A 13122-nucleotide genomic window follows, 5' to 3' on the forward strand; every position below is an offset into this window, starting at 1 on the left:
TCATACGGGATGCCGAAGCCGGAAAACCGGCTTTCAGCGTCAGAAGTTGTTCTAGGAAAAGCCGAAATAACGAATTTTGGGGTTCAAAGAGTTACTTTGTTTTTCCATATTTGAGATATATATTTTTAAAATATTTAGTTGGATAAGATGCATTTTGACATATTATCTGCCTTACAAGTTAGTTTTTATCGGAAAATGTATTTTGATGGACTGTATGCACTTGGCAAAAACTTTACTAGAAGAATGTATCATATAGATAGAGTCCAGTGGTCGGGAAACTGCGGTCCGCAAACGTCCCGCGAACTTTGAATGCATAATACAAAAATTGATTATATATAAATTTGTCGTTGTCTCCACGAAAAATATTTTCTTTCTTGCGCATTTCAATGCAGATTTGCTTGATATGCCAATTCAGTATCACAGGCAGTAAAGGGTTCAATGTTAAACGTCATCGCAGAACGTACCATTGCAAATACGAAATTCGACCCCGAGTTGCGCCACTGCTCTGTGCGACAGTGCAATCGTGTAATGTACAAGTCACATATATATTGTAGAATCTGTAGATATTGTTGTAAGCAGCTTTATATGAAATGTATTACACTCACAATAAATTTCGTACTCGCTTGTCAAATTGTCATTTGGACTACGTACAGCGGAGCAACAAAGTTGTCATTTGATTTCAACGCTTTCGCCGTGGCACACAAATAAAACATCAAGTAAATAAAAACAATGTACGGTTTGATAATATACATGTTAAGAAGGGCAACATCAACGTCTCCTTGTAGCACAGCAATAGAGGGTGCGGGTGCGCCATCATTTTAGGTTTAATGTGGCGATTGTTCACAAGCACAAATTAATGCGGACGGCACGCTACCGGAAATGTGTATATGCATGGTCCGCGAGTACAGTAAGTTTGCCAACCACTAGTATAGACTAAAGGGCAATTTTTTAAAGTTGTGGAAATTGGTGTATTACTATTTATGACAGATATTTTTCAATAAAATAATTGAATGAAGAAAATTATCCGATTGTCGGAGTCGGTAATTATGAACTTGATGTACTTTCAACGACGACGACTTTGCATAGATATGAGTATATCGTCGATTGAATCAGACGTTCGTTTGACATGTCACCATTCTCGTATATGTTCGTGTCCCATTTGCATCGCCTGTACCACATTCGGCATGTACATAGGCAAAATATCGTAACGATTGACAGTAAGTACAAAAACACTTGGTGAATATGATATATGTGGATAAATTCACCTGTGAACGAGACATAGGTGGAAAAAGGAAATGTTGAATGAAATGTAGGTGGTACAAAAACACCTTATGTATAAGATATACGTGCATAAATACACTTGTGAATGAGACATTGGTGGGAAATGCTCATGTTGAATGAAATGTAGGTCTATGTGGTAAAACAAGTGATAAAATCACCAAATATACTTACCTATAACTAAAATTTTATAGATGGCCGCGACTCCATGTGCCTGTGCGTAAAAAGGGCTGCAGAATCTACCAAAATTTGTTTGATAAAAGCGTTGAGGCGCAACTTTGCATACGGACGATGTTGCACAGCAATTTACGGTGCAATTGATCAAGTATTTCAAACTGCTAGCATCGATTTTAATAACACGTCATTTATGCATTTCAATCACAAATATCAATTTCTTTTGTTCTGGAATACCTATTTGTCAAGGTGAAATTATGATCACTGTAAATATAACTCGCAGACAACTATTTCATTCTGTTTGTATCTTACAATCCAGATGATAATATCAGTATCGGATTACCGGCAATATCGGCTATTTGAAATATCGACGTGTCGATATCTGATCGCTACCGGCATTGGCGATAAAATTGGTATTAGTATATCTCTGATGCATGTATCGCCATTCAAAATCTTGAATTAAGAAATATAAATAGTAATTACAGTACTTTAATCGCCATTCATAATTTTGAATTAAGTAATATAAATAGTAATTACAGTACTTTAATTAGGTATATTTCACCTATACGCCAATTCTCACAAACCTGAGACAAGTGGGACAAGTTGGGTAAGTAGGACACATGGGGCACGTAGAACGAGTGAGACATGTTGGCAGGTGGGACACGTAGAACGAGTGTGACACGAGGGATAAGTGGGTCACGCGGGATAAGGGGTGCACGTAGAATGAGTGGGATAGGTGGGACAAATGGAACGCGTGGGACACAACATTTTCGAGACACCGATAGACAAGTATAGAGCATGAAACACAAAGTTTTTCTCACAAGATTTCATATCCATTCCACGGAGGAAAAAACGTTACGGTCTATGGCTTTATGATAATAATTAAAATTACAAAGCCATATATATATATATATGGGCTTACCATACGTCCCGCTTTAGGCGGGACAGTCCCGCTTTTCAGCGTCTTGTCCCGCCGTCCCGACAAGTCAGCCAGAAGTCCCGCTTTTGTGTTCAGCCATCCAGCATAATACACAAACATGATCTCGTTAGGATAGTATAGGATTTACATATTTATCCCGGGGGAGAGGAAAGCCGATAAAACGGTTTGACCATTTGGCGAACCACGGTCTCTCGTCCGGTTACCATTCCATGTCGGGTATGGGATTATTTATGTTTTCGAGAGCATGGACTTGATGGTGGAGGAAGCCGTAACCGACCAGCGGTTACGTGAACCACCCTACGGCGGCGAGGAGTCCAGCAATCCACTCGCACATAACCATCCCTGCTGCATGGGATTCGAACTTGCGAACCCACACAGAGTAATCAGAGGTGCGGTTGCGAGCGTATTCTTAACGCTTAGCACGATGAGCCACACCGCCGCGCCGTTACTGTTGTTTCTGTGTAGCACAGCGCTAGCCTAATGCGTTATTGCGTTTGTTTCGTTGTTTCCCGCTAGCATTGATAGCAGACATATCGCATGTTAAACCAATACTAATTAATCCAAATTCGAAATATTTGTACCGGTATCGTTAACGTCAATTCCTTTCTATTTTTCGAACTGAACCCGATATTTGGACAGAGAATATGTGCATGAAATTTCGAAGACAATATGGTCAATGAAGACAGCCGGGATAGCTTTAAAAGTAGGCCTATGTAGTAAAATTGGAAAATGTAAAGTTACAAAATCACAGCTAATGGGTCGTTGTCTTGGAAGCGTCCCGCTTTGAAGTCACAAAAATATGGTAACCCTATATATATATATAATATCTAAACTTCACTATGTCTTTTTTTTTTAAATAATACTGGAATACCACACTGCACAAGCATAAGCGTGCAATGGACATTGGAAACAATGCGAAAATCAATACGTATTTTCTCTTTGCTACTATAAAACTCTTGCAGATCTACTACTCTAATTTTAACGAGATAGTTTCCAAACTTTAATAAGTGTTTTATTGTTTAATGTTAAATATCAACAAACTTTGAGTAATTGGAAAATTTGCAATGTGAACCGTCTAATTGAAAAGCAGAACTACCGTATTATACTTTGTGTACTAATTATTTATTGGTATAAAGCAGGGTGGTCTACATTACTTTGAAAAGAAAGCTGACCAATTCAAACAGATTTTTGATTGGGTATGGGAGGGAAAATACAACAGTGCTTGCTTACTATGTCCGCAAGTTGTTTCGATGACAATCTGAAACCTCATTTTCTCCTCATGGCACTTTCTCTGTTATGAAGAGTCTGAAATCTTACACTTGTAGATATAATAATATGTTTGCACATTTTAGTTTTGTTTTTTTTTGTGGTTTTTGCATGTTTTAGCTTACAAATAATGATCAATGTGTTTAGACAATAAAAGTTTTTTTTTTCGTATTCCACTGTTTACTAATTCTTAGCACTACTGTGGCCCACGAACTATACAAAAATAATTGTGTGGCCCGCGAGACCGACAACCTTGGACCACCCTGGTATAAAGGCTGACGTAGACCCTGTAAAAATGGATAACGTCATTACGAGGGGAAAAAAGTTCGGAAAAATATTTTAAAAAAGTAGGATTTAATAATCATAGTTTGAAGCAATATCCATCATAGTATTTTCATTAAAAGCTACACGAGATTCAAAACTCAAAATTGTACACCTTCGTCATTTTCCTAAAATAACCTTTACAAGATTCCACTTTTGGATCAAAGCACTGGATTTTTAAAATTATTTCAAGCTTTTTATCTGGAGCAGTAGACTATGTCATTAACTTTTGATAAAATAAACAAGTTTGAGGTAAAGCTAATTTTAGATAGTTATTGCGGTTACAACTAAATTCGACGGTGAAGCGCATAATACCCCCTTCTCTTATACAGAAACAATATGCAAATTAATTCGCACAAATGCCATTAACTTTTGGTAAGAAATAAAAATTTGGTGTGATGCTAATTTTAGATTTTTAATGCCGTTACAATTAAGTTCGAGGGTGAAAACAGATAGAAACTCCTTCTCGTACACATAAACAATATGAAAATTGATTCGAACAAATTTCTCTCGGCATTTAATTAAAAATGATGTCGCCAATGGGCGTGAACTATTTTACATATTGCTTCGTAATGAGAAGGCTTACCACCCACCAATCGAATGACTAGCACGTACTTCAACTTATAAATATATATAAGCAGTGGGAGCATAGCACTATTATTCTGTTTGAGAACACGGGGAGCATTGTCAATATGAGCCAAAACAACATGTTTCAATATAAGACGATTTGGAACGAAATTATCAGAAGTTTTGGGTCTAGAATTCGCGTGAAAAAACACTATCGGTTTCTTAACACGTATCACAATACTTTCACCGGATCAGCAGCGACCATCGCCATGTTGCAAGTTTTAAGATCTATCTCACGTTTCCAAAAGGCAACTATGGAACAGTCCAAGTTGATTCTCAACAAGTTATTACAAAACAACATTATAGAAAACGTGGAAAATTCTGACCAACCTAAGGAATTTTCCAAGTCGAGAACATTGTATAGGTAAGCAGCATATTTTTCAAAGTTACCTCTTTAAAGATTCTTTTGTACTGTGTTTGCAATATGTACAGTGTACATCATATTAAAACGTTTAATTTACTTTTCCATTTTTTTCTCAGATTCTGCGATCCAAGCTTTGTTATTCAACACGAACTTTCGTATTCACTGGAAAAGATTGCCAACTTCTGTTGGGTGTTACATTTTGAACTGGAAAAGCCCGATAAAACCAAACATTCACGAATTGGAGAATCTAGTCAGTGAGAAAACAAAGAATTTACGAAACATTGGTCCACTCTTCAACCGCACAGCTTTTTAAAACATTCAATATTTTCACTTTTTTTGTAAATATAGTATAAATTTGAGGTAGTATTATTCTTTCTGTGTGCTGATATATTTTCAGTGTTTTAGTTTTGCAATGACTGAGAAGATATTCAATTAGAGTCGATCATCTGGTAATTCGATTTACAGTGATGCATATCATATCTACTAAAATCTGCACACCTGTAGTCACCGCCAGAAGCCCATACATCTCAGTTTATTTTCGAGTAATATATATGCATCAGTTACAAACATCTTTCATCAATAACTATATTATAAATTCGCTCGAAATACTGTGCCAAACTATTTATAATCCAGTTTTACTAAACCGTTCAAATGTACTCTCTCTATCCGTTTAAAAAAATGGGCCACAAACCGTAAGTCCGTTAATTCATCTGTTGCTCTGTATTTCCAAAGTTAGAGGATGGTACAGATTTTACATTTAAAATGTGTTCTAATTTGGAATCAAGAGTTATGTATTTAAAAAATGTTAGTTAAGTGTATCAATTTTTTTGACCTAGCAAATAACGTTATTATTGGTATCTTCAAACAATAAAAAATCAATGCTCAAATATATGAACACGCGTGCCAAAACAAAGTAGTACGGGAATGCAATCTGTCACAGTAGAATACCGCTTGCTTGGCCACAAGATAGCAAACGCAGAAGCCCCACAAGGTGCACAATTTTTAATCACGTCACCGCATACAACAAACGAATCCCACATACCCCAAAGAAATTTTTGAAATGAATTAAAGTGAAAATAGATTCTAACGACAAATATAGTTTTAATCACTGAATATTTTAAAGCGCCACAAGGTGCGCAATTTTTGATTACGTCATCGCATAGCATCATAACTGATGATGGCATTTATCTGTCCCGGAGTCCGTAAAACAAGATTTATGGTGTCTTTCTCGTTTTATTTTTAGAGTGAATGATATTGTTTCAATTTTGAATGCCGCGACTCCATGTGCCTGTGCGTAAAAAAGGGCTGCAGAATCTACCAAAATTTGTTTGATAAAAGCGTTGAGGCGCAACTTTGCATACGGACGATGTTGCACAGCAATTTACGGTGCAATTGATCAAGTATTTTAAACTGCTAGCATCGATTTTAATAACACGTCATTTATGCATTTCAATCACAAATATCAATTTCTTTTGTTCTGGAATACCTATTTGTCAAGGTGAAATTATGATCACTGTAAATATAGTTCGCAGACAACTATTTCATTCTGTTTGTATCTTACAATCCAGATGATAATATCAGTATCGGATTACCGGCAATATCGGCTATTTGAAATATCGACGTGTCGATATCTGATCGCTACCGGCATTGGCGATAAAATCGGTATTGGTATATCTCTGATGCATGTATCGCCATTCATAATTTTGAATTAAGAAATATAAATAGTAATTACAGTACTTTAATTAGGTATATTTCACCTATACGCCAATTCTCACAAACCTGAGACAAGTGGGACAAGTTGAGTAAGTAGGACACATGGGGCTCGTAGAACGAGTGAGACATGTTGGAAGGTGGGACACGTAGAACGAGTGTGACACGAGGGATAAGTGGGTCACGCGGGATAAGGGGTGCACGTAGAATGAGTGGGATAGGTGGGACAAATGGAACGCGTGGGACACAACATTTTCGAGACACCGATAGACAAGTATAGAGCATGAAACCCAAAGTTTTTCTCACAAGATTTCATATCCATTTCACGGAGGAAAAAACGTTACGGTCTATGGCTTTATGATAATATTTAAAATTACAAAGCCATATATATATATAGGCTTACCATACGTCCCGCTTTAGACGGGACAGTCCCGCTTTTCAGCGTCTTGTCCCGCCGTCCCGACAAGTCAGCCAGAAGTCCCGCTTTTGCGTTCAGCCATCCAGCATAATACACGAACATGTTCTCGTTAGGATAGTATAGGATTTACATATTTATCCCGAGGGAGAGGAAAGCCGATAAAACGGCTTAACCATTTGGCGAACCACGGCCTCTCGTCCGGTTACCATTCCATGTCGGGTATGGGATTATTTATGTTTTCGAGAGCATGGACTTGATGGTGGAGGAAGCCGTAACCGACCAGCGGTTACGTGAACCACCCTACGGCGGCGAGGAGTCCAGCAATCCACTCGCACATAACCATCCCTGCATGGGATTCGAACCTGCGAACCCACACAGAGTAATAAGAGGTGCGGTTGCGAGCGTATTCTTAACGCTTAGCACGATGAGCCACACCGCCGCGCCGTTACTGTTGTTTCTGTGTAGCACAGCGCTATCCTACTTAATGAAGGTGAATGCGTTATTGCGTTTGTTTCGTTGTTTCCCGCTAGCATTGATAGCAGACGTATCGCATGTTAAACCAATACTAATAGTCCAAATTCGAAATATTTGTACCGGTATCGTTAACGTCAATTCCTTTCTATTTTTCGAAATGAACCCGATATTTGGACAGAGAATATGCGCATGAAATTTCGAAGACAATATGGTCAATGAAGACAGCCGGGATAGATTTAAATGTAGGCCTATGTAGTAAAATTGGAAAATGTGAAGTTACAAAATCACAGCTAATGGGTCGTTGTCTTGAAAGCGTCCCGCTTTGAAGTCACAAAAATATGGTAACCCTATATATATATATAATATCTTAATCTTCACTAAGTCTTTTTTTTAAATAATACTGGAATACCGCACTGCACCAGTATAAGCGTGCAATGGACATTGGAAACAATGCGTAAATCAATACGTATTTTGTCTTTGATACTATAAAACTCTTGCAGATCTACTACTCTAATTTTAACGAGACAGTTTCCAAACTTTAATAAGTGTTTTATTGTTTAATGTTAAATATCAACGAACTTTGAGTAATTGGAAAATTTGCAATGTGAATCGTCTAATTAAAAGCAGAACTACCATATTATACTTTGTGTACTAATTATTTATGGGTATAAAGCGGGGTGGTCCAAACCCAGGCCCGCGGGCCATATGTGGCGCGCCGCTTCATTATCTGTGGCCCGCGTCGCATTTGCGCGGGGGTAAACAAAAATGGCCATGAAAATTTTTTGACATATTATTACATCACTAATGTTACTGAATTAACTAGTTTTATGGCTAGCTGAGGCGACTAACGAAGTTGAATATTGTGTTTGGCTAATCCAAATTGTTTCTATTTTATTGGTCGGGATTATATGCTAGGAAAAAAGGCTTAAAAAAAACTAAAAATCAAATAAGGAGTCTATTAGCCTAGGTTTGTTATGAATGATAACCAACTATTGATATAATGGCCGAACGATATAATTCCTGTCGAGTGTTTTTTTGCAACCAGCCTAAACAGTATTACAAAAAATGCTGCCTAGATGTCAGAAAATTTAGTAATTACCCTCCTGTATCTCAAATTTGGTAAAATCCGGTAATCAATCAATCTGCAGTTATTTGTGAGTTATTTTATAAACATTACTTTGAAAAGAAAGCTGACCAATTCAAACAGATTTTTGACTGGGTATGGGAGGGAAAATACAACAGTGCTTGCTTACTATGTCCGCAAGTTGTTTCGGTGACAATCTGAAACCTCATTTTCTCCTCATGGCACTTTCTCTGTTATGAAGAGTCTGAAATCTTACACTTGTAGATATAATAAGATGTTTGCACATTTTAGTATTTTTTTTGGTGGTTTTTGCATGTTTTAGCTTACAAATAATGATCAATGTGTTTAGACGATAAAAATTTTTTTTTTTCGTATTCCACTGTTTACTTATTCTTAGCACTATTGTGGCCGGGGGAAACTATACAAAAATAATTGTGTGGCAGGCGAGAGCGACAACCTTGGACCACCCTGGTATAAAGGCTGACGTAGACCCTGTAAAAATGGATAACGTCATTACGAGGGGAAAAAAGTTCGGAAATATATTTTAAAAAAGTAGGATTTAATAATCATAGTATGAAGCAATATCCATCATAGTATTTCCATTAAAAGCTACACGAGATTCAAAATTGTACACCTTCGTCATTTTCCTAAAGTAATCTTTACAAGATTCGACTTTTGGATCAAAGCCCTGGATTTTTAAAATTATTTCAAGCTTTTTATCTGGAGCAGTAGACTATGTCATTAACTTTTGATAAAATAAACAAATTTGAGGTAATGCTAATTTTAGATAGTTAATGCGGTTACAACTAAATTCGACGGTGAAGCGCATAATACCCCCTTCTCGTATACAGAAACAATATGCAAATTAATTCGCACAAATGCCATTAACTTTTGGTAAGAAATAAAAATTTGGTGTGATGCTAATTTTAGATTTTTAATGCCGTTACAATTAAGTTCGAGGGTGAAAACGGATAGAAACTCCTTCTCGTATACAAAAACAATATGAAAATTAATTCGAACAAATTTCTCGCGGCATTTAATTAAAAATGATGTCGCCAATGGACGTGAACTATTTTACATATTGCTACGTAATGAGAAGGCTTACCACCCACCAATCGAATGACTAGCACGTACTTCAACTTATAAATATATATAAGCAGTGGGGACATAGCACTATTATTCTGTTTGAGAACACGGAAAGCATTGTCAATATGAGCCAAAACAACATGTTTCAATATAAGACGATTTGGAACGAAATTATCAGAAGTTTTGGGTCTAGAATTCGCGTGAAAAAACACTATCGGTTTCTTAACACGTATCACAATACTTTCACCGGATCAGCAGCGACCATCGCCATGTTGCAAGTTTTAGGATCTATCTCACGTTTCCAAAAGGCAACTATGAAACAGTCCAAGTTGATTCTCAACAAGTTATTACAAAACAACATTATAGAAAACGTGGAAAATTCTGACCAACCTAAGGAATTTTCCAAGTCGAGAACATTGTATAGGTAAGCAGCATATTTTTCAAAGTTACCTCTTTAAAGATTCTTTTGTACTGTGTTTGCAATATGTACAGTGTACATCATATTAAAACGTTTAATTTACTTTTCCATTTTTTTCTCAGATTCTGCGATCCAAGCTTTGTTATTCAACACGAACTTTCGTATTCACTGGAAAAGATTGCCAACTTCTGTTGGGTGTTACATTTTGAACTGGAAAAGCCCGATAAAACCAAACATTCACGAATTGGAGAATCTAGTCAGTGAGAAAACAAAGAATTTACGAAACATTGGTCCACTCTTCAACCGCACAGCTTTTTAAAACATTCAATATTTTCACTTTTTTTGTAAATATAGTATAAATTTGAGGTAGTATTATTCTTTCTGTGTGCTGATATATTTTCAGTGTTTTAGTTTTGCAATGACTGAGAAGATATTCAATTAGAGTCGATCATCTGGTAATTCGATTTACAGTGATGCATATCATATCTACTAAAATCTGCACACCTGTAGTCACCGCCAGAAGCCCATACATCTCAGTTTATTTTCGAGTAATATATATGCATCAGTTACAAACATCTTTCATCAATAACTATATTATAAATTCGCTCGAAATACTGTGCCAAACTATTTATAATCCAGTTTTACTAAACCGTTCAAATGTACTCTCTCTATCCGTTTAAAAAAATGGGCCACAAACCGTAAGTCCGTTAATTCATCTGTTGCTCTGTATTTCCAAAGTTAGAGGATGGTACAGATTTTACATTTAAAATGTGTTCTAATTTGGAATCAAGAGTTATGTATTTAAAAAATGTTAGTTAAGTGTATCAATTTTTTTGACCTAGCAAATAACGTTATTATTGGTATCTTCAAACAATAAAAAATCAATGCTCAAATATATGGACACGCGTGCCAAAACAAAGTAGTACGGGAATGCAATCTGTCACAGTAGAATACCGCTTGCTTGGCCACAAGATAGCAAACGCAGAAGCCCCACAAGGTGCACAATTTTTAATCACGTCACCGCATACAACAAACGAATCCCACATACCCCAAAGAAATTTTTGAAATGAATTAAAGTGAAAATAGATTCTAACGACAAATATAGTTTTAATCACTGAATATTTTAGAGCGCCACAAGGTGCGCAATTTTTGATTACGTCATCGCATAGCATCATAACTGATGATGGCATTTATCTGTCCCGGAGTCCGTAAAACAAGATTTATGGTGTCTTTCTCGTTTTATTTTTAGAGTGAATGATATTGTTTCAATTCACGAATTTCAAATACCGCAGTTGTTGTTGTCCAATTTATGTTACAAGAATAAATTTGCTAGATAAGTCGGTAAATCCATGCGAGAGATAAGAAACAGTTTAACTGTCGGACGCCTTTTATCAATCTCAGTATTCCTCTAGTCCAGACATGGGCAAAGTACGGCCGCGGGCCAAATCTGGCACGTCGGGTAATTTAATCTGGCCCGCCTGATGCTGCCACAACCAAACTGAAATCCAATTTTCATGTTTTAGCTAGAAATAGGTCAAGGAATTTGCGGTTAAATTTAGTTTTTGCACGAGGTTTATTGTTTTCCACCTTTGCTTTGTAACACTGTAAATATTGTCCATAGAATGTAACTTTTTACGTCACACTTATATGACCCGCCAGACTAGGTGGGCAAAATTTTTGCCCCTGGTTAAAATATCTTGCCCACCTCTGCGCTAGTCTAATGGGAGTTGGGTTGCAGATTTACTCTATCATGTATCTACAACATCTCATAGCCAACATAATAACGCGTTTTTCTCACAGGACGCACACTCCTGCAAGAAAAAAAAATGGTTATTGTTGTTCATGTGGCACACGACTTACACTTGGTGACAGATACTTGTGAAACAGAGATAATTTGAGAAATCAATATCAAAATGTAGAATATATAACACGTCACACTGACCAAAACAATCAGCAAATATGACAACATCATCCCGATGAAACGTGTTCCTGTGACTTTTCAGTCTCTTGAACCCCTCAGAAGCACCACCGATCCGGCTCGCGATGATGAATCCTCATAGCCACCCTGCCCTTCTTGAAACAAGTTTTATGACCCCGGGTATAAAAGAATTCAAGAATAGAAAGCCATGCATGATTCCATTTACAACCTATTCTGTGTTAATGGGATGCTGTTGTTTGACCGAAAAAAAAAGGAATTGAGCTACTCAGAAGTATCCACTTAATGTTATTCATAATGACGCCCACGTGTCAATCTGTGCAATATTTTTGACTGGATTGTCCCGACTTTCAAAAATTGTCGCGAGCGATTGGATGCCAGCAAAAGATTTTGTTCAAATTATTTGAATTACTCAAAATGTTAAAACTTATCTCGAATACCTTGAAATTTAAATTGCTTTCCGATATACCAGGTGTAGCCAACACGTGAATCGGCACTTCTCGAGTAGTCGATCGCGTCCGATATTGAGTGTAAATTTAATAACATTCCCAAAAAATTGCCTCGACCAGTTTCATGCAGCGCCCGTTGTGTGTTTTAAAACAGGGACGAATGCAGTACTGTCATGCGCAAAATACGATATACACATACAGTATTTGAGTCTGGGCATATTATTAGGTAACAAATGAAAATTTTGCCACTGCCAAGGTTTAGAAATGAACGTGCCAAACATCGTTTGTCTTGACTGAGAAACGATCTTATACCTTCTGCAGTATGCGAAAGTTATTATTGCCTCACTCCAAGAGTAGTGTGATAAAGTGTATGTATTTGCAACGGTATCAGTGGAATTAGAATGGCCAATTTTTTCTTTTCATGAGAGAGTAGTCCTCATGGAGTGAATTCCAAGGTTAACGAATGCATTGGGCGACTAAGACAAAAATGTCACCGAACGCTTATCATTAGCGTACATCGTTACAAAATCTCGTGCGATTATTTCAATTGCAATGACATTTTTTTATATGTCGAATG

Source organism: Styela clava, chromosome 8, assembly GCF_964204865.1.
Source record: "Styela clava chromosome 8, kaStyClav1.hap1.2, whole genome shotgun sequence".
NCBI lineage: Eukaryota > Metazoa > Chordata > Ascidiacea > Stolidobranchia > Styelidae > Styela > Styela clava.